At 47.7% G+C, this 18,308-nt stretch overlaps 1 protein-coding gene across 2 annotated transcripts in view; it reads right to left on the bottom strand.

Annotated features, from left to right (window-relative positions):
* Window positions 1-18,308, bottom strand: part of LOC119460548 (uncharacterized) — a 128,846-nt gene that overhangs the window by 39,819 nt on the left and 70,719 nt on the right. The window contains exon 1 of one of the 2 annotated variants that reach the window (XM_037721481.2): window positions 14,264-14,409. The exons of the other annotated variant lie outside the window; for it this stretch is intronic. The gene's annotated coding sequence lies outside the window, so the exon portion shown is untranslated. Of the gene's footprint in view, window positions 1-14,263; window positions 14,410-18,308 lie in introns of those variants that run through there. 2 annotated transcript variants of the gene reach the window in all.

Below are 18,308 nucleotides of genomic sequence, written 5' to 3'. Positions count from 1 at the left end.
CAAATAAGCGACTGTCAACGTTATTCCATTCTATAATTGTTTTAGGCAGAAACGAATATTTATAGTAAAACACGTTGTGGGGCTAGTTGGTGCATAGCTTTCAAAAGATGAAGCGCCAACAGTGACGGCACACTAAGGAGGAACACAGACAGGACAAGGCGCCACTTGCAACTGTTTGTGTAAGTCGAAGGTGGCTGATTATACAGCCATGTGGAGAAGGGGGACGAAAAAAGAGGAACACTGATTATGTGAATGCGCACGCGCGAGAGCACTGAAGATATATATGAAGGGAATCGGGAACTTATGTAAAAACATGCTTTCATTTGTGTAAATATTCAGAGACGGGGTGCTGACGTCCCCTCTTTTCTTAATCTGGCTGGCCTCCACCACAGAATATTTACTTTTAAACATGATTGCTTATGGTTCAAACTTGCCTATTCATTGCAAGGCCTGCGGTAATGAGAATAAACAAGTATGTGAGGCAAGGCTTCATGATACGCGTATAGTTTATAGTGAGCCTCGCGTACAAGCGAACCGTCTACTGGTAATCCTCCTCTCCGCGCAATTGCAATGCAGCAGCGAAACGCAACAGTTCACACAGCGCACTGGATCCGGTGAAAACATGGCGCATGGGCCATGCTAATTTTGTTGGCCACGTTCTGTAGCACTGGAGCGAAGAGCTCGTTCTGGCTTTACCTCTTTCCAGACATGCCGTCATTTGCCCTGAAACAGGCCACATTAGGGCTTTTACATGAGGTTCACAGTGGCCGCGTAGATGTTTACATCGATGGCTCAGTGACACCTACAAGTTCAGCTGCCGCGGTGGTGATTCCAGCAAGATCCGTCAAAATACAGGTAAAGACGTCACATGTCTCATCAACGACAGCTGCCGAACTGGTAGCCCTCCGTGCGGCTCTTCATTTCATTCTGGAGGAACCACCCCATCCATGGTCAATCTTCTGTGATTCCAAGGCATCCCTCCAGAGTTTACTCTCAGTAATGCGCCAAGGATCACATGAGCAGCTCGTCGCAGAGATCAGACAAGTACACCATCGCATAGTTGACGAAGGACACGATATAATATATCAGTGGTTGCCTAGTCACTGCGGTATACATGGCAATGATCGAGCGGACGCAGCTGCCCGATCTGCCCATGACGGCGTCAACTGCGTTGCCATTCCTATTTCGAGAGCCGACGCAGCGAAAAAACTTTCCGCGCTTGCGCGTGACCAAACATTGGTTCAATGGAATTCATCTGATTTCACAAGTGCACGCCTTCATACCCTGGAACCTGAATTACAGCTCCGTGTTCCATCCAACCTTCCACGACGTGACTGCACACTCCTAGTCCGTCTATGGCTTGAAGTAGCATTTTCAAATGCGTACTCCTTTCTTATAGGAATGGCCAATAGACCACTTTGTGACTTCTGCGGGTGCAACGAAACAATCGAGCACCTTCGTGAGTGCCCTCGTTTCAACCCGCAGAGAGCAGCCCCCTCAGCCACGATAGATCAACTGGACAAACGCCCAATAACGGAAAACAACATCCTCGGAAACTGGCATACACGAACAGCGCGAGCCACCCTGAAGGCACTGCTGCGTTACTTAAAAGACACCGGACTCAGTGACAAGTTGTGACTCTACACTGTGTGACGTAGGATGGGACGTTTACACTATGCCTTCGCAGACTGCATGACGGCGCCCACAGAAAGTTCTGTTTTGTGTGTGTGTGTGTGTGTGTGTGTGTGTGTGTGTGTGTGTGTGTGTGTGTGTGTGTGTGCGTGTGCGTGTGTGTGTGTGTGTGTGTGTGTGTGTGTGTGTGTGTGTCTGTCACCTATCGCATCCCTTTACCCCTCCCCTGGCACAGGGTGGCCAACCAGAGATAATCTCTGGTTAACCTCCCTGTCTTTCCTTTGCCTTTCTTTCTCTCTCTCTCTCTCTCTCTCTCCAGACTGAGCGCGCCTAACATTTCATTGTACGAGGGGAAGTCAAAAAGTAAAGGGACTTTTGCAATTTCTCGCACTAGGGTTTGGTAACACTGCTAATATCCAGCGCTGAATTAGTGTCGTCTACAACACTACTATGGAACATGTCACTCTTATTCCCGCATTAGTCGTTAGAGTGTACGTAGTAGACCGTTAAACATGGCAGCTCAAGTGTCGATCTGCACCAAGGAGGAAATGAAGGCAGTGATTCGCTTTTTGTTTGCGGAATGCGTTAAACATGGGGAAATTATTTTTCGAATGCAAGCGCAGTATGGTGACAGTTTTTATCGCGAAGCAAGATCTACGAATGGATAGAGCGTTTCAAACAGGGAAGAACTGCTTTATGTGACGAGGAAGGATCGGGCAGGCCATCGACGTCAACGACTAAGGACAAATTGAAAGTCGTATGGTGATGGAAAACAGACGAATCACAGGGGACGAAATCGCCAATACTTTACATATCAGTCATGGTTCAGCGTATTCCATCTTGCACGACAGGCTAAATTTTCGGAAAGTGTGTGCAAGGTGGCTCGACAGAATTGCCAGTGCAGCATAAGGCACAAAGGTTGGACATCTCTGTTAAACATTTGGCCTGTTATCGTCGCGAGGGAGATGGATTTTTACAGCAAATTGTTACTGTAGATGAAACTTCGGTACATCATCACGAACGGGAAAGTAAGGCTGCGAGCGTGGTTTGGAAACACTGATCATCATCACCAGAAGTTAAGAAATTTATATGTCAACCATCAGCTGGTAAGATTATGCTAACACTACTCTGGGACATGGAAGGTGTGGTAGCCGTTCATTTCACCCCAAGACGCGAAACTGTGAACAGTGAGAACTGTTGTGATGTGTTGAGCACTAAACTGAAACCTGCAATTAGATCCAAACGTCGTATACCAACTGTCGAATAGTCGTGGTTATGCCATTTTCCTCCCCACTTTTGAAAGCAGGCACTATCAGCTGCACGCCGGCAAATCCAACAGAAAAGCAGCTGATGCCAAGTCTTCTTTCAGCCACTTAAGTGGCTGAAAGAAAACTTGGCCTCAGCTGCTGAAAGAAAACGTAACACATGTCTTTACAGCGTGGACTTGTGCCTCGCCGCACAATTTCCGGTTTCGCCTTCTTGCTGTCTGCGTGCATGGTGAGTTGCACCACGGTGGCTGCAGACACACCAGGTGCGTTTTTAAGTAAACAGGAGGACGACACCTTGGTCTTTTTCTCGATAATTGAGAGAGAGAGAGAGAGAGAGAGAGTCAAATTCAGAGTTTCTCGGAGCCATCCAACCATCTTTGGAAACACAAAAGCAGCGCCTCTATTTTTAACTTGAGGCTAGTAGTTTTTGCATCCACTTTCGTGCTCATTAATTTATCATTTCTGTAATTCTATTAATAAGTATAAGTAATTTCCCCTACGCTGTCCTTGGTGTCTTTGTTTGTTGGATTCTTATGATATGACTAATAAAAAAAATTAGCCTAGCTTGCACTAGTGGCGCAAGGCCACTAGTGCAAGCCACTAGTGGAAACAGCGGAGATGATCGGTACCTAGCTGGTCCTGGCCTTACTGGTTACGCTTTTCTTGTATTCATTGATTATTGATCCATTGTCGATTAGCTATTGATTGACTATCGCAAGGTATTGGCCACGTATTTGGGCTAGGCTAAGCACTACCAAGTCATTCCCAGAATTTTCAGGAATTTATTGATTATTGATCGATTATCGATTAGCTATTTATTGGATATCGATTGGCTATCGATGACTGACTAAGCTTAAGTAGTCCCAGCCATGCTTAGCTAGACTTAGCCAGGCTCAGCTTCGCTAGTTCACATGCCGGGTATGTGCCATTGCGTTTGGACCCTTTCTGCACTACCACCAGGATCGGCCACATTTTCTGTTTGCGGTTGATACATTACGCCCAGCTTAAACAGCTCCGCTGTTAAAATAGGGCCCTTGGTTTCCTTTCCTCTCGTTCATAACATTGTGAGGTCTCGAACCCGGCAGGATTGATGCCTTCGGGTAGCATGTGTGGGTTAATAACCAGTTGCTTTCACCCAAAAAGATCACGTACACGTGACGACTACGGCAGAAAGGATGTTCCACATCGGTCGTCAAGGCCGTGAGTGGTGGCGCTGGCTAACACATCCAGGTTTAATTCTAAACAAACATAAATACCCCTGAAGGCGGGTGGGAAGACGGCTCCGCGGTAGCTCAAGTGGTAAGAACATCGCACGCGTAATGCGAAGACGTGGGTTCGTGCCCCACCCGTGGCCAGTTGTAATAAATAAATTCGGGTAAGAGGTTGACCGCGCGCGACAAGTTCTGCCAGGAGCAACGACGGGCGCGAGAACCGCGCAGGCTAGTGTCCCGCCGCCCCCCTAAAGGGCAAACCGGTTTCGAACAGAAGCCCTCAAGGGTGGTTCTATGTCGTTGTCTTTTGTTCACCGGCCTAGCCTGCGCGGTTCTCGCGCCCGTCGTTGCTCCTGGTAATAAATAAACTTTCTTCTGGGCCGTGCAGCGAGCCGAGGAAGCTGTTTCGGGACAAGGTCTCGGAAGCGCGTCCGCGGCGGGTGCCCAGACCCACTAAAAATACGCCGGACTCAAATCTGATTGATTTGATAATAAAGTTTGCGTTCTTCTTCTTCTGCCGAGGCGGGATTCGAACTCGCGTACCCCCGGTCTCATGCGAGCGTCGTAACCACTAGGCTATACAGCCACGCTTGCAGATCATGCTTTTATGCGAACCATATGATTGCGTTCGAGCGTCGCCGTCTTCGTTCACAGCTGGCGCATTCGTACGCTCGTGCTCTGCGAGGTGAAGAGGTTTTGCGCGAGAGAGAGGCGCATTCACGGAGCGGGTCTCCTGGAACGCTGTGTCGTGGTGTCTGTTTTGCAAGCTGCGCTATGAAACGCGCAGTGACGCCCGTTAGTCAGAGACGCGCGAAAATAAATCATCATCATGAGTAATAAGAAGAAAAGTTCGCGCGCACTTCCGGAAAATGCTGGGCCACGATCGCCCAGCTTCGCTGTTTGAAGCGTTGCGCGGCTGAATGCAAGGTTTTTTCATCCACTTCCATTTATTCATTCATTCATTTTATTTTGGCATTATGGTACATTATAGCATGTACGAGATGCTGGGGGCGCAGACTAAAAGCCAAAAAAAGGCTTGACGGGGTCTGTACCCGATAATTGCACTTTGACAGGGGCAACAGTGTATGTTCGTATGCGACAAGCTTACAATGATAAAACTATACATCAGAAATATAAAACTAAAAGTGCTGAAATTATCATTAAAAAGGAAATACCTTACTTTTCTGCACGACATCAAAATTTATCAAAACTTGGAGAAACATTCCAGTACAAAATCAAAACTTAGCAGCAGCAGCACTACAGAAAACAATGCTGGTTGCTTAAAAGAGTAGGCAATGTATATGCGATGTATATGCATATGACAATGTATGTCCATTAATTTATCATTTCTTTACTTCAGTTAATATGTACAAGTTATTTCCCCTATGCTGTCCTAGGTGTCTTTGTTCGTTGGCTGCTTATGATATGACTAATAAAAAATAGAGCCCTCCGTTTCCTCTCTTAGCGTTCATATATATATATATATATATATATATATATATATATATATATATATATATGGGTTTTGGAAGCTGGTCGGGCATCCCCCCCCCCCTCCTGTTCCGGAAAAATTACATCTTTGCGCCTATTTCCCGACTGCTGACCGGTTGACGTTTCCGTCCACTTTAAACTCAAGCGTTTCTGGAAGGTGTACGTTACCTTAGGTTCTCACTGGTTGAACCCCTTCGCATTCCATTAGGGTGTGCTGAGTGGCATCCGGATCTTTACTGCAGCATACACATGTCTCATCTAGTTCCGAATATTTGCTCCGGTACGTTTTGGTCCTTAGGCAAGCAGCTCGATCCTCTAATAGCAAGGCACTGCCGTTTGAGTTATCGTACAGGTTTTCCCTTCTAATTTCTTTCTTGTCATTCTTGTAAATCTTCATGGTCATTTTTGTTTCCATTCTTTGCATCCAATTCACGGTCTCTATTTCTCTCACTTTCTTTCTGATGACTCCTGGTTGTCCATTTACAGTTTCGATTATCCTGTACTTGGTTGCCAACATCCTTGATCTCTTCCTCCATTCTGTGTCCACGCTTTTCATGTAGAGATACTTGTGCACTTTAGCCGCCCATTTATTTTCATCCATGTTCCTGAGCCTTTCTTCAAAACTAATTTTGCTCTGTGCTTCTCTGACTTCAAAAGAGGCCCAACCCATGTCACCCTGCACTGCCTCATTTGTCGTATTACCGTGTGCTCCCAAAGCCAACCGGCCGACTGATCTTTGGTTAACTTCCAAACCCGCCAATATATCCGATTTTAAGCATATAATGGCATTTGCGAATGTTAGCGCTGGCACCATTACTCCTTTCCAGATTCCAGGCACAACATTATACTTATTGTGGGCTCACAGTGCTCTGTGTTTCATTATTGCTGCATTCCGCTTCCCCTTTATTTTCAGATTATCTTGGTGGTTGCTTGAGTAATTCTTTCCTTCGTTTATGTGTACGCCGAGGTACTTATATTGCTTAACTATGGGTATTACTTGCTGTTGAATTGACACCACGTAATTACTCGTCTCTTCATTAAATATTATAATTCCTGATTTCTCTGTGCTAAACTTAAGGCCTATATTTGTCGCTGCATTCCCACAGATATTCGCAAGTATCTGTAAATCTTTTTTATTGTCCGCTAGTAACACAATGTCGTCTGCGTACATCAGTCCAGGGACCTTCTGTTGCACCCTTTGTCCATTACGCATGTAGGATAAATCAAACCCTAATTCGCTGTTTTCCAGTCGTCTTTCTATGCCCTTGACATAAAGCGTGAACAACAACGGAGACAGAGGACATCCTTGCTTCAGTCCGTGGTGAATTCCCACCACTTCATTACCTTTCCGATCTGAAAATAAAGGGGAAGGGGAATGCAGTAATAATGAAACACAGGGCACTGTAGGGCCACAATAAGTATAATGTTGTGCCTGGAATCTGGAAAGGAGTAATGGTGGCAGCGCTAACGTTCACAAATGCCATTCTATGCTTAAAATCGGATATCCTGTTGAGGTTGGCAGTTAACCAAAGATCGGTAGGCCGGTTGGCTTTGGGAGCCCACGGTAAAACCACAAATGAGGCAGTGCAGGGTAGGGGGGGCGTAACATAGGTGGTGGCTCGTTTCCAGTCAGAGAAGCGCAGAGCAAAATTAGTCTCTTCAAGAAAGATTCAGGAACATGGAGCAAAACAAATGGGCGGCTAAAGTGCACAAGTGTCTGCACCTGAAAAGCGTGGATACAGCATGCATGAAGGTAGAGGTCAGGAAGGTTGGCAACCAAGTACAGAGTAATATATATATATATATATATATATATATATATATATATATATATATATATATATATATACAGGGTGTTTCAGCGAACACTTTCAAAATTTATGTAAGGTTGCCTGTGGCAGATAGCACAATTCTAGTTCATGAGCTGCTCTACTCGAAGCGGCGGACATTACTTGCACAAACAAATGAAATGCATAATCGACTAGTCAACAAAAATTCACTAATTAAGTTTTTAACTAATTATATGATGGCCCATATTGCAATTTACAAATTGTCGCCGTGGAGTTCGCAAGGCGGATCCACCTGGAATTAATTCTCAGGATGACACCAGTTTCGAGATATTAATTCCCGAACGTTGCGGAGAAATGCATTGACGTTCCAGTTAATTTTGTGCTCAGTACATAAAGCTACGTTTTGTTAAGAAACTAACTGGAACGCCAATGCATTTCTGCGCAAAGTTAGGGAATTAATATCTCTAAACTGGTGTCATCCCAAGAATTCGTTCCAAGTGGATCCGCCTTGCGAACTCCACGGCTACAATTTGTAAATTACAATATGGGCCATCAGGTAATTAGTTAAAAACTTAATTAGTGAATTTCTGTTAATTATTCGAATAGGCATTTCGATTTATTGTGCAAGTAATGTCCGCCTCTTCGAGTAGACCAGCTCATGAACTAGAATTGTGCTATCTGCCAGCCAACCTTTAATAACTTTTGAAAGTGTACGCTGAAACACCCTATATATATATATATATATATATATATATATGGGGGGGAGGGGCAGAAACTTGGAGGTTAACAAAAAAGCTTGAGAACAAGTTAAAGACCGCACAAAAGAGCGATGGAACGAAAAATGTTGGGCTTAACTTTAAGAGACAGGAAGAGAACGGTGTGGATTGAGAGCAAACGGGGATGGGCGTCTTGCGCTGGAGTTTGAGGTATAGTAGCGGCGCCTGGTGGCGGTGAGAAAAGTTATCTGGGTAGTACCAGCTTGGGTAGTATTGAGCCCTGGGCCGGCCGGTATTTTGTAGCGATGCCTTATGACTTATTCTATACTAGTCTTATCATCCACCGCTCACGGCCGGCTGATCCCGTTGATAACGCGAGGGGACCGTCACTCTGACCACTGACAAAGCGCGATAAGCGCGAAAAGGCATTAGCACCGGAAAGGCATCGCTATAAAATACCGGCCCTGGCTGTGGCGAAGCACGTTTCTAGGCCGAGTTTTGCGTCGATTCGGACTTTTTTCTGCCCTGTTGCGAGTGCGAAAAGGCTCGTAACGCTGCGAGCTAGTTTAACGAAAACGGACTCTCCGTGTGCCGTGGGACGCAATGCTGGAAGCAGAACCGGCGACCCCGATCCGAAGAGACCTAGCTCAGCCGCGAAAAAGCGTCACGGTCGTTACTGCTGAGTCGTGAGGTGCCACGAGCAAGAAGACCCGAATCCAAACATCAGATTCTACCATTTTCCTTCAAGGCCTCACGAAGCGCGGAGCGTCAGGCGCACTGGATAACTTCACTATACCCCACTACGAGTAGCACAGGTTTGAGAGTTAAATGTGCTCATCCTTGACCTCAAGTCAGCACGTTGAGGAAGCGCAGTAAGGCAGTATTGATTACAGCACTTCGATGTTCGAGCGCTGTTATTAAAAGCTACATCAAGCGCACGAGCTCGCGCTGCAGCGCGATTCGCACGTAGTGCGTTACTGCGAGCTCATATGCATTGCATCAGTTATTTATCAGTTGCTAAAGGGACAGATGGCCGCTACTACAGCGCAGGTACGACTACTTGTCTAGCGGCATGCAGTCAGCAAATATTGCAGAAGGCCCGCCGTTTCGCGCCATGCTGAAAGACCGCTGCCGTCGCGGCGCGTACGATCGTGCGCTCGAGCAGTTCGTACATCGCGGCATGCTGAAAGACCGCTGCCGTCGCGGCGTGTACCTCCGTCGTGCGCTCGAATAGTTCCGTACACATGATGTCTGCTTATCTCTGCTGTGAATACATTTATAGCAAGCATTTCCTCGCGTTTCTGCGCCTGAATCTAGCAGCGTGCAAACCTTACCTGAAGTTCAACTTCGTAGGCGACTCGCTTCAGTTGCGATTGACACCGCGCTAAAACTTCGCCGCTTATTTCTTGAACGGCGTACACGTATTCGGCGTTGCATAATTTCTTGCCTTTACGCAGTGTGCCATTCCTGAAAAAATCTTCGGCGCCCAATATTCGCTGCAGGCCGTGGTACAACACAACCGAAAGTGGCGGGTCCATATTGTAAACGTGCTTTCCGAAGCAGACGACCGAGCTTGGTACTACCCAGTTTAAGAGTGACGTTGGTTTAAGACAGAGGGCGCTCTTTAGCACCGTTTTCGCAGCGCCCCCTTGGCAATGTAGGTGCCCCATAGCCGATATTCTAGCTGACATCGTAGACGTCAACTACAGTTGAGCCTTCCAATTTTTTTAATGCGAAAGCATTGAGTGTTCCATTACGCGAAAATCCGTCGTAGTCGGCGTGACCGAGTGATGATACCAAAAATGGCCGACGGCGCAAAGGGTAAAAACGCGTCAAAAATGCTCGGATTGGCGTCAGATTTTTCAGGAAGGTTCCTGTAAACAAAGTAAATTAATGGGATGTGCATTACCTGCCCGTCAGTGGCACTTGCCAACAAAGAGATTGTTTTTTCTTTCTTTCTTTCTTTCTTTTTTTTTTTTGATGCGATATAGAGTTCATGACGTCACGGTGGTGCAATTCATTTTTCATGTATATAAACCTTGTTTCTTCAAATAAAATTTAGTTGGAAGTTAGCGCCCGTACGTTGCCCCTGTCTTCCTTTCGTCCTCGTCTCCTTTGTGCTGTTCTTTCTTCAAGATTGAAAAGAAAAAAAATGGAGGACGCTTAAGCGTCGCCTTTAAGAGTAGAACGTGATAGCATTCAAAGATCCCTGGCTGCTTATCGAAGCTTCCCGGCAACTGCAGCTTTCTTTTTTCCCGAACTTCGCCTCTGCATGCGGCGGCCGAGGAGGCGAGCGCCATCTGGATGGTATATATTTTTGCTAGGAGCAAAACGCGGCGTGCCGCTGTATATGCGTGGCAGAAATGCTGGGAAAGGAGCTTGTGTTTGAGTTTCCACGTGAGATAATTATGTTTTCTCGTATATTCAAAATTACAATCCGACGCTATCACGTCTGCAGGTTGTGGTTACGTCGTACTTTACGATTTTTCTCACGCATTTTACTTTGAGAAATTTGATTAGTTCACCAGCGCTTCTGCGCCACGCGGAGTGCCTGCGTGGTCGGAGTGGTTCGGGATGCTTTTCTTGGCCGCGGACGCCAAGACCGACACCGACGCCGGATTTTCCGCGACACGGGGCCTTTAACGCCATCGCGTTAAAATTTGATACATTTCGGTAGGGGTGGGAATCGTACCCGGGCCTCCGGGGTGCGAGACGAGCACGCTTCCCCGACGCCACCACGGTTCTGGCTGACTAAAGGTGTGCCTAGTGCGTCATTGGGCACGTGACGTCGCAGCCAATTGGGAGGAGGTGGCGCCACGTCATGAGTGTATAAAATGAGCGCGTTCATGACGTTCCCAGGTCCACAAACGGTATAATGCTTTCGCATTCCCACACGTACGCAGACTTAAGTGTGTCTGCCGAATTTTGTTGGTCCGTCATTATGTCTGTGAAAGGCTTAATAATACATACATAAGACATAATAAAGACATCAGTTGTCATCATCGTCATCACCCTATATTTATGTCCACTGCAGGACATAAACATTGGAGCCGGGGGGGGGGGGGGGGGGGGGGGTCTGGCTCCTGTTGGAACGGTGTGTATTGACCTTTTCGCGGAGCAGTTTGTTCTCGCGAAACAAGATGGCGCTTTCGGCGGCGCGCCGCACGTTGCCTCAGCGAAAGCGCACGACTACGAAACCAATAGCGTTTCTGCCTTGTTTCTATGCGATCAGCTGTCGGAAATACAACTGGGTTTTCGCTCACGCACTGTGCTCCATTCATGATGCAAATTTTGGAGCGGTGGTTTGAAGACGTGTGCAGTAGATTACTGCAAAAATAGTGACTGCTATATTAAGGAATGGAATCAAAAATGTGGTTGATCCCTCTTATATAGGAATCGGTATAGAACACGAAAGTGAAACGTGTCTTCACAGAAGTAGTGTAATGTTTATTGCACATTGATATATAATGTCTATTGGTGTTTTGTGGCTAAAGCGCCCTTAGGCGTTGATGCACCCACGCTGACGCCTGGTGGCACGTCTCCTCCATCACGACTACCAACGTCGATGACCATGAGCAACCGTCGTGCATATGGAAGCTGCACTACGCTGCACACGCTAGCACAACGCGAAAGACGAAGCACGTAACTGACACACTAATACAACGCGCAAGACAAAGCACGTAATTGAATCGTCACCGAGTCAAATCAGCGCGTACAGCGCGTCGTAATTGCAGCCTCCGCAATCAACTTCAGAAACATTTTCAGAGCTAATTGCGGAGGCCACGCTCCGCTGTGCTGAGTACGGTGAACGCCACCTAGGTGGCGTTGGTAGTGCTTCTTGATGCCAGCGTCCCTTCTAATGCTGGCATCGAGGCGTCGTAGTGCTGAGACCACCGAAGCGTTCACTGTCGGTGCGCGTTAGTGTCATAATGCAGTACTTCTCTTTTCTGCTCGTAGGCGGCGGCACCGCCCCGAGCAAGAGCGCGGGTACACGGAGGAATGTTAGATATATAAGGCGCGTCTGTGGAGCTCTCTGCAAATGCGTTTGTGGCGCAATGGGTTAAACGCTCGGCGATCTATCGTCGCGGACCGAGAGGTCGTGGGTTCGATTTCCAAATTTTGCATGTTTGTGGAACTTTTTCTTCTGGTTTCTTTCTTTGTATTATGTTCTATGACGTATTTCCGTGACGGAAATACGTCAGTGAAGTCTTGGTGGACCCCGGCATAAAACACTTTCGTGTTAAAATTGAGAGTACGCTTAAGCTTCGTTTTTAGGAGTGGAATGCGATAACATTCAAAGATTCCTGACTGCTACTCATGGTTCCCGACGACTGCAGCTTATGCAACCGTAATGGTTAGTTGGTTACTGGCAAACACTGGCGGCGAACGCTATGCGCGTAGGCGAGCTTTCTGGTGAGCCTCTTGCGTGGGCCGATCCCGGAGATAGTGCACAACCACGCCAAAGAATTGACATCATTTTCAGGTTTCCGTATTGGTTTCGCACTTATAATATTTCAATCTGAGAAGATTGAACATAAAAGGCATGCGCTGTGGGTGTTTTGTTTCATGACATTTGTTTGTGGATTGTCATTCTCAAAATTCCGAGGAATAGCCTTGCCAAGAATGCAAGACAAGGTATGAGCAACATTAATGATAGAATGGTGTGGCATACCTAAACGTGGTGGGGGATGATTTTCTCGGCCGCGGGCGCCAATGCCGACGCCGACGCCGGATTTTCTGCGACACGGGGCCCTAAACGCTATCGCGTTAATATGTATGACCAAGTTCACGGACCATTGCTACATAGGGACTGCCTTTGTTGCCGGCGCTTCTCGATGCACGACTTTCCTCGGGGATAAAAAAAAAATCACTCATCCGCAAGCGCAACCTCCAAAGACAGAACTTCAAACCCGGAACGTCAGCAAGAGTGAGTACCGCTCGTTGCACAGTGGCAAAGAGAGTAGCGCCGCTTCCTGGCATAGTAAGTTTCGCGCAAGTTATCTGCACACACCTACCTCAACTTGCACGCAAACGTACACAAAGCAAACTCTATCGCCAGCGTATTAAGAATATGTGAATGGGCGCACACTCGAATCAGTGCGCCAAAGCATGGGTGCCAGCTACTACATCGACAGCGCACGAATGGCCGAAGCAGAATTTTTCGTGACGGTAAGCGAGTTAATAGCGATAATAGATTTGTTACAAGCTATTACAAAGTACAGAACAGCTACGTTCCAAGCCTTGTGTGCAGCAAGAACGCATCTATTGCAACTGAGCAAACACGTGAGCGATTAGGCAGAAAATAATCAGATAGTGACCGCACCGACGAAGTTCACTGACTCAGAAACGTGACAAACCACTGTTTCAAAGTATTTGCAAAATAAAGAACGACGAGCAAAACACACTGATCCTGATTCAATTCACAAGCGGAAATTTGGATAGCTTGAAATACATGTTTAGCCTAGTTCGCTTTTAGAACAAGCACAATATAGGCTGCTCGCGCCATTTGGACAAAGCTTAATGAGCTCCGAAAGCGCTTTTACGTGTCCTCTGAAGATGTGGCCAAAGCTTCGTGTCCTCCAACCAGTCGATATCTCCCGAAACAGAGGTTTTCTGAGCCGCACCGGGCGTCGTGTACATTCATTGTAAACACGGAGGCAGCTGAGGCAAGCAATGGACGGGTCATCACATGATCAAACATGGCAGCACTTAGGTGATCGCCGCGAAAAGGGTCAATAAACGACTGAATTATCTGGTTTCCGAACAACACGATTACAGAGATGAGGGGGGGAAATATTTTGCTCTTGTTGACGTTATCTATAAAAAAAAATTCGGCGGACACCTTGTGGGGATTGAGGGACACAACCTTTGCAAGCGATGGCTGTGATCACGCGCGTTTGCTTCCGATGACAGGCTCCACGCGACGCCAACGGCCAGCCATCGCACACCATGCTTGCTGCGAGAAAACACCTTTTTAAGGAGCAAGACGAAAAGGGTCACGTGGTCTCGTATGATGCTGCACGATACGAGACTGAGCTTATCAGGCCGACCCGCCATTCACGGGGGACGCTGGCTGACGTCACTAGACGCGACTGCTGCGGCGTTCCATCGTCTCACTGCATGCACGCAGCGCGCAGGATTAGCCGTGCACGTACCTGCAAGAGCTCCGGCAGAGTGCCCGGGAGGGAAGAGCCTTGTGCGGCCAGCCGGGCCTAGTCCGGAAAGAACAGCCTCACAATTGGCGCGGTACAGTGGGCAGGTGTACCGCTTTGAAGTATCCGCCCCGTAATCGCGAGAGGATGAAGCAGGAAGAACGCAACAGCGCTTGCGCCACGCGCACACGCAAGCCGCGGTTTTCCCGACCGGATTATCGTATCTGCGCGCGTACAAGGATTCCGGAAATCAACGGCGCTCAATAGACGCGGACAATAAAGAACACGCACATGCGACTCAGGTCGTGTTCTCCTCCTCTGCGGCTCTGTTATTGCGCCGTTTATTTCCGGAGGTATATGACACATCCACTAGATCAAACCAAGATTTGCGGTATAAGGCAATCACAAATAGAAAGCGCCCTCGAACGTAAGTATGTGGTATCCGCTGGTGATTCTTACATTATTTTATGCGTCTGCTGCTGTTTATAAACTTTAGATTTTGAAAAAGGGAGGTAGGCTCCTATAGAAGAGAGATGAAGGATGGTCGAGTCGTGTTCTTAACGTGACTTGGGATACAGCGCGCATTTACGCAGTGAACTATCGCCGGCATGCTAGCGTTAGGGCAAGTGCTGATCTGGCAGAGGGGACTATTCGCTCAAATGCGGTATGTGCACTCCTTTCCACTCGGGGTCTCTCCCCCTCCGCCGCCTCAAGGGCGCGCGTGTTCGAGCCGGTGACGTCGTTTTCCATACGCACCCGAAGGTCGTCGAGGAGATGCCGTCTTCAGCGGTGCGCGCGGCGACTCCGCTGCGGCCGTTTTATAGCTCCTCTAGCACCGCGGCCAGGGAGGCCTTCTCTCCCGCATTGCCGGCTCGCCGAATCGTAGCGCGGTTGAGCTGCTCCGTCAGATTACCTAGTTGTGGCCAACGCGCTCTCCCGGCCGTGACTTTCACCGTGGTTTTCACCATGCGAGTTATCGCAATGGCCATATATGAACGGTGAAGCTTGGAGCGCCTCTCCTTATCAAAGCACTACGGCTTTTTTTTTTTTTTTCTCCCGAACGTCACGCTCAAGTAGTTTAGCTCTGGCAGAAAGCTTTATCGTGCCAAGCGTGTCTCGGCCGCATCGTTACGTCACTAAAGTGTAAAGATTACCGTTTGAACACGCGACAACACACGCGCGTTGGTGGCGTATGCCGCACGTGTCCGCAAACGACCCGAATATTTCCCGTTTCAATGTAGAAGCGCGGGCAGATGCGCTTCCTCTTATCAAAGCACTGCCAAGTCTCTTTCGGCAAACGTTACTTTCAAGGAGATTTCACTCGATGCTCGTGGAGGCGCGACTGTACGCTGCAACTGTGCGCGCTGCCGAATTCAACGAATCTTGTCCAACGCCACCGTCCACGGGCGTCCAAGGCCAAGGTTCCTATAGTCTGGGGGAAATTGCTCGCCGGAGGCTCTCATTTGCACCGCTGAAAAAAAAAAAAAAAAAAAGCAGGAGACGAAGGGAAGCCTGAGAAGGCAAATAACGGGCCTTGCAGCCGAGCAGCAGCGCTTTTCCCAGTCCTTCCGCCGTATACGCGCCTTTTGAATTTATTGCTTGCAACTATATACAATCGCAAAATTATTGCAGGGACAAAAACTTGCAGTACGCTTAAGCTTCGCCTTTAAGAGTGGAACGCGATAGCGTTATTAGACGCCGTTGACGCCGACACCGACACCGTATTTTCTGTGACATGGGGCCCGATCAAAATTTAGAAAGGCTCGGTTTTCAACATTTCCATCAATGTTGCCTAGAACCAAAGTACAGCGAAACACCATCAGAATTGGAGGACGCTTAAGTTTCGCCTTTAAGAGTGGAGCACGATAGCATTCGAAGATCCCTGGCTGCTTATCAGGCGTTTTTCTCGTATATTCAAAAAAAAAATGTCATAGTTTCGCCCTAAGGGCGAAGCAATGAATGCGATAGCAACACAGCAATGTCATACGAAGTAAGGTGAGCGGCTTTGGTAGCAATATGAATTGTAGTAAACATGAGCTGATTAAGTAAGCAGGTGTGCTGCGGCGTAAGTAGACCGACATGAAGAGAGGCTCGATGACCACGAGAAGGCGCGTGTGAAACGGTGGTGTTGATGAGAAGCGCTTCCCGTGGGCAGCGCGTGCGAAGGGACACACCTGTAGCGCTGCACTGCCGATCCGGGCAGTATTGCATGTGTAGCGTGCGTTGGAAAATGTGACCCGACTATTACTAACTGAATGAACAAGCGTGGTGTGAGCGCGCACAAACAAACACGAATAGATCACACTGAATGACTGCAGACAACGACTGTCAAAACGCTGGCAGCAAGCATACGCCGCTGCGGGCGAAGTTACGTGCGGTCTATCGCTTCAACGGAAACTGAGCGACGAATGCACGGCGCATAAAGGTCAGAGCCGTGTGGAGATAAGAGACGGTGCAGACGAGCGACGAGCGCGGTTGTTGGCGGAGTAGAAGTGCGCCCCCCCCCCCCCTTCCCGCTCTTTCCGGCGCTGGCTTCCTGCTTCCTTGCTTGCGCGCGGGAGATTGAGTGCGTTCGCTCTCCGTGCGTGATAGCGCGCGTCCCCGCACGCTTCCGCTCGGGCATACGGCGCGCGGCGAAGATTTTATCTATAGGGAACCTCACGGCGACGGCGACGGCGACGACGACAGCGACGCCGACGGCAGACATTCGGTTGAAGTGTCCATATAATTGCTATCGCAATAAAACAATCCGACGCTGTCACCTCTGCAGGTTCTGGTTATGTCGTACTTTACGATTTTTCTGACGGATTTTACTTTGACAAATTCAATTTTCGTTCACTAACGCCTTGCGTCACGCGAAGGGCCCATCCGGTCAGGGTGGTTCGGCATGATTATTTCCACCAGACGCCGACACCAACGCCGGATTTTCTGCGACACGGGGTATCGCGTTAAAAGGTGCCTCACAGAGGTCCCGCCCAGCAGTACAGCGCGCATAACAGATGCACATTTGCTACTAATAGTTTTAATAATTAAACAAAGAATTGTAGTTAGTGTTTAAGTCGACAGCATTTGTGTATCGATAGTTTAGGTAATAGTACTGTCGAGGTTATAAACGACGAAGTACAATCAATATAAATGACTTGCAATATTCGCAAGAAAAAAAAGACAGCAGATGTGTGCGACCTGATTATGTGTGCGACCTGTGTGCGACCTGAATTACAACCCGATTTCCAGCGAAGCTGCTTCTTTCGAATAGTTGCAATAAATATTTCAGTTTCGTGCAATTACATCGCATACTTCAAAATGTTGCCCGTATATGACTGTTCCTTTTGAAACCTTGTCCCCATGAGATGCTTTGGAGCACTTCTTGCTGTGATTTTTAAAAGGCCAGTAATTCATCGACACACATGTTACTTCGCCGTAACATTTACCATGATGTCCTTCCTCCTTCAGCACCCCACCTCGAACTCAGTATCAGTTGAGTTCAGAGGGCAGCGGGATAAATTATAACTTGTTCGCAAAACACATTCATGATTAAGCTCCGGACCGCTTGCATGCGTAATTTACTGCAAGTGTCATAATTAGTCCCCTTTCTCTGAAGTTGTAAAAGAAAAATTAAAGAAGAGGGCTCAATAATGATTCGTAACGCTTCTAAATAAGTCAGCAACGTTGAAACTACGCGACACATTGTACTTAAAATGCTGCCTATTCCTTCAAACTGTAATATATCTGAAACGCAGAATTCTCGTGGGACATTGGGAAACCTAGCTAATAACAGCAGCGTGATAGATTAGAATCATCATCATCATCAGCCTAAATTTATGTTCACTGCAGGACGAAGGCCTCTCCGTGCGATCTCCAATTATCCTTGTCTTAATTGCGCTATCTGATGCCAACTTGCGCCTCAGGGATCATAGGGATATAGTGGTCGAAAACTGCACCAAAGATGCCAATTCCTGTTCTGGTGAGGGAGCGCCTTTGTTGAAGCTTAGTGGGTTTTCCCATTCGAATACTTTCTAACAACTTTTTGAAGCTGTATTTTATCAAC

Source organism: Dermacentor silvarum, chromosome 8, assembly GCF_013339745.2.
Source record: "Dermacentor silvarum isolate Dsil-2018 chromosome 8, BIME_Dsil_1.4, whole genome shotgun sequence".
In the NCBI taxonomy this organism is placed as follows: domain Eukaryota; kingdom Metazoa; phylum Arthropoda; class Arachnida; order Ixodida; family Ixodidae; genus Dermacentor; species Dermacentor silvarum.
This window is presented reverse-complemented; position numbering and strand designations above follow the sequence as displayed.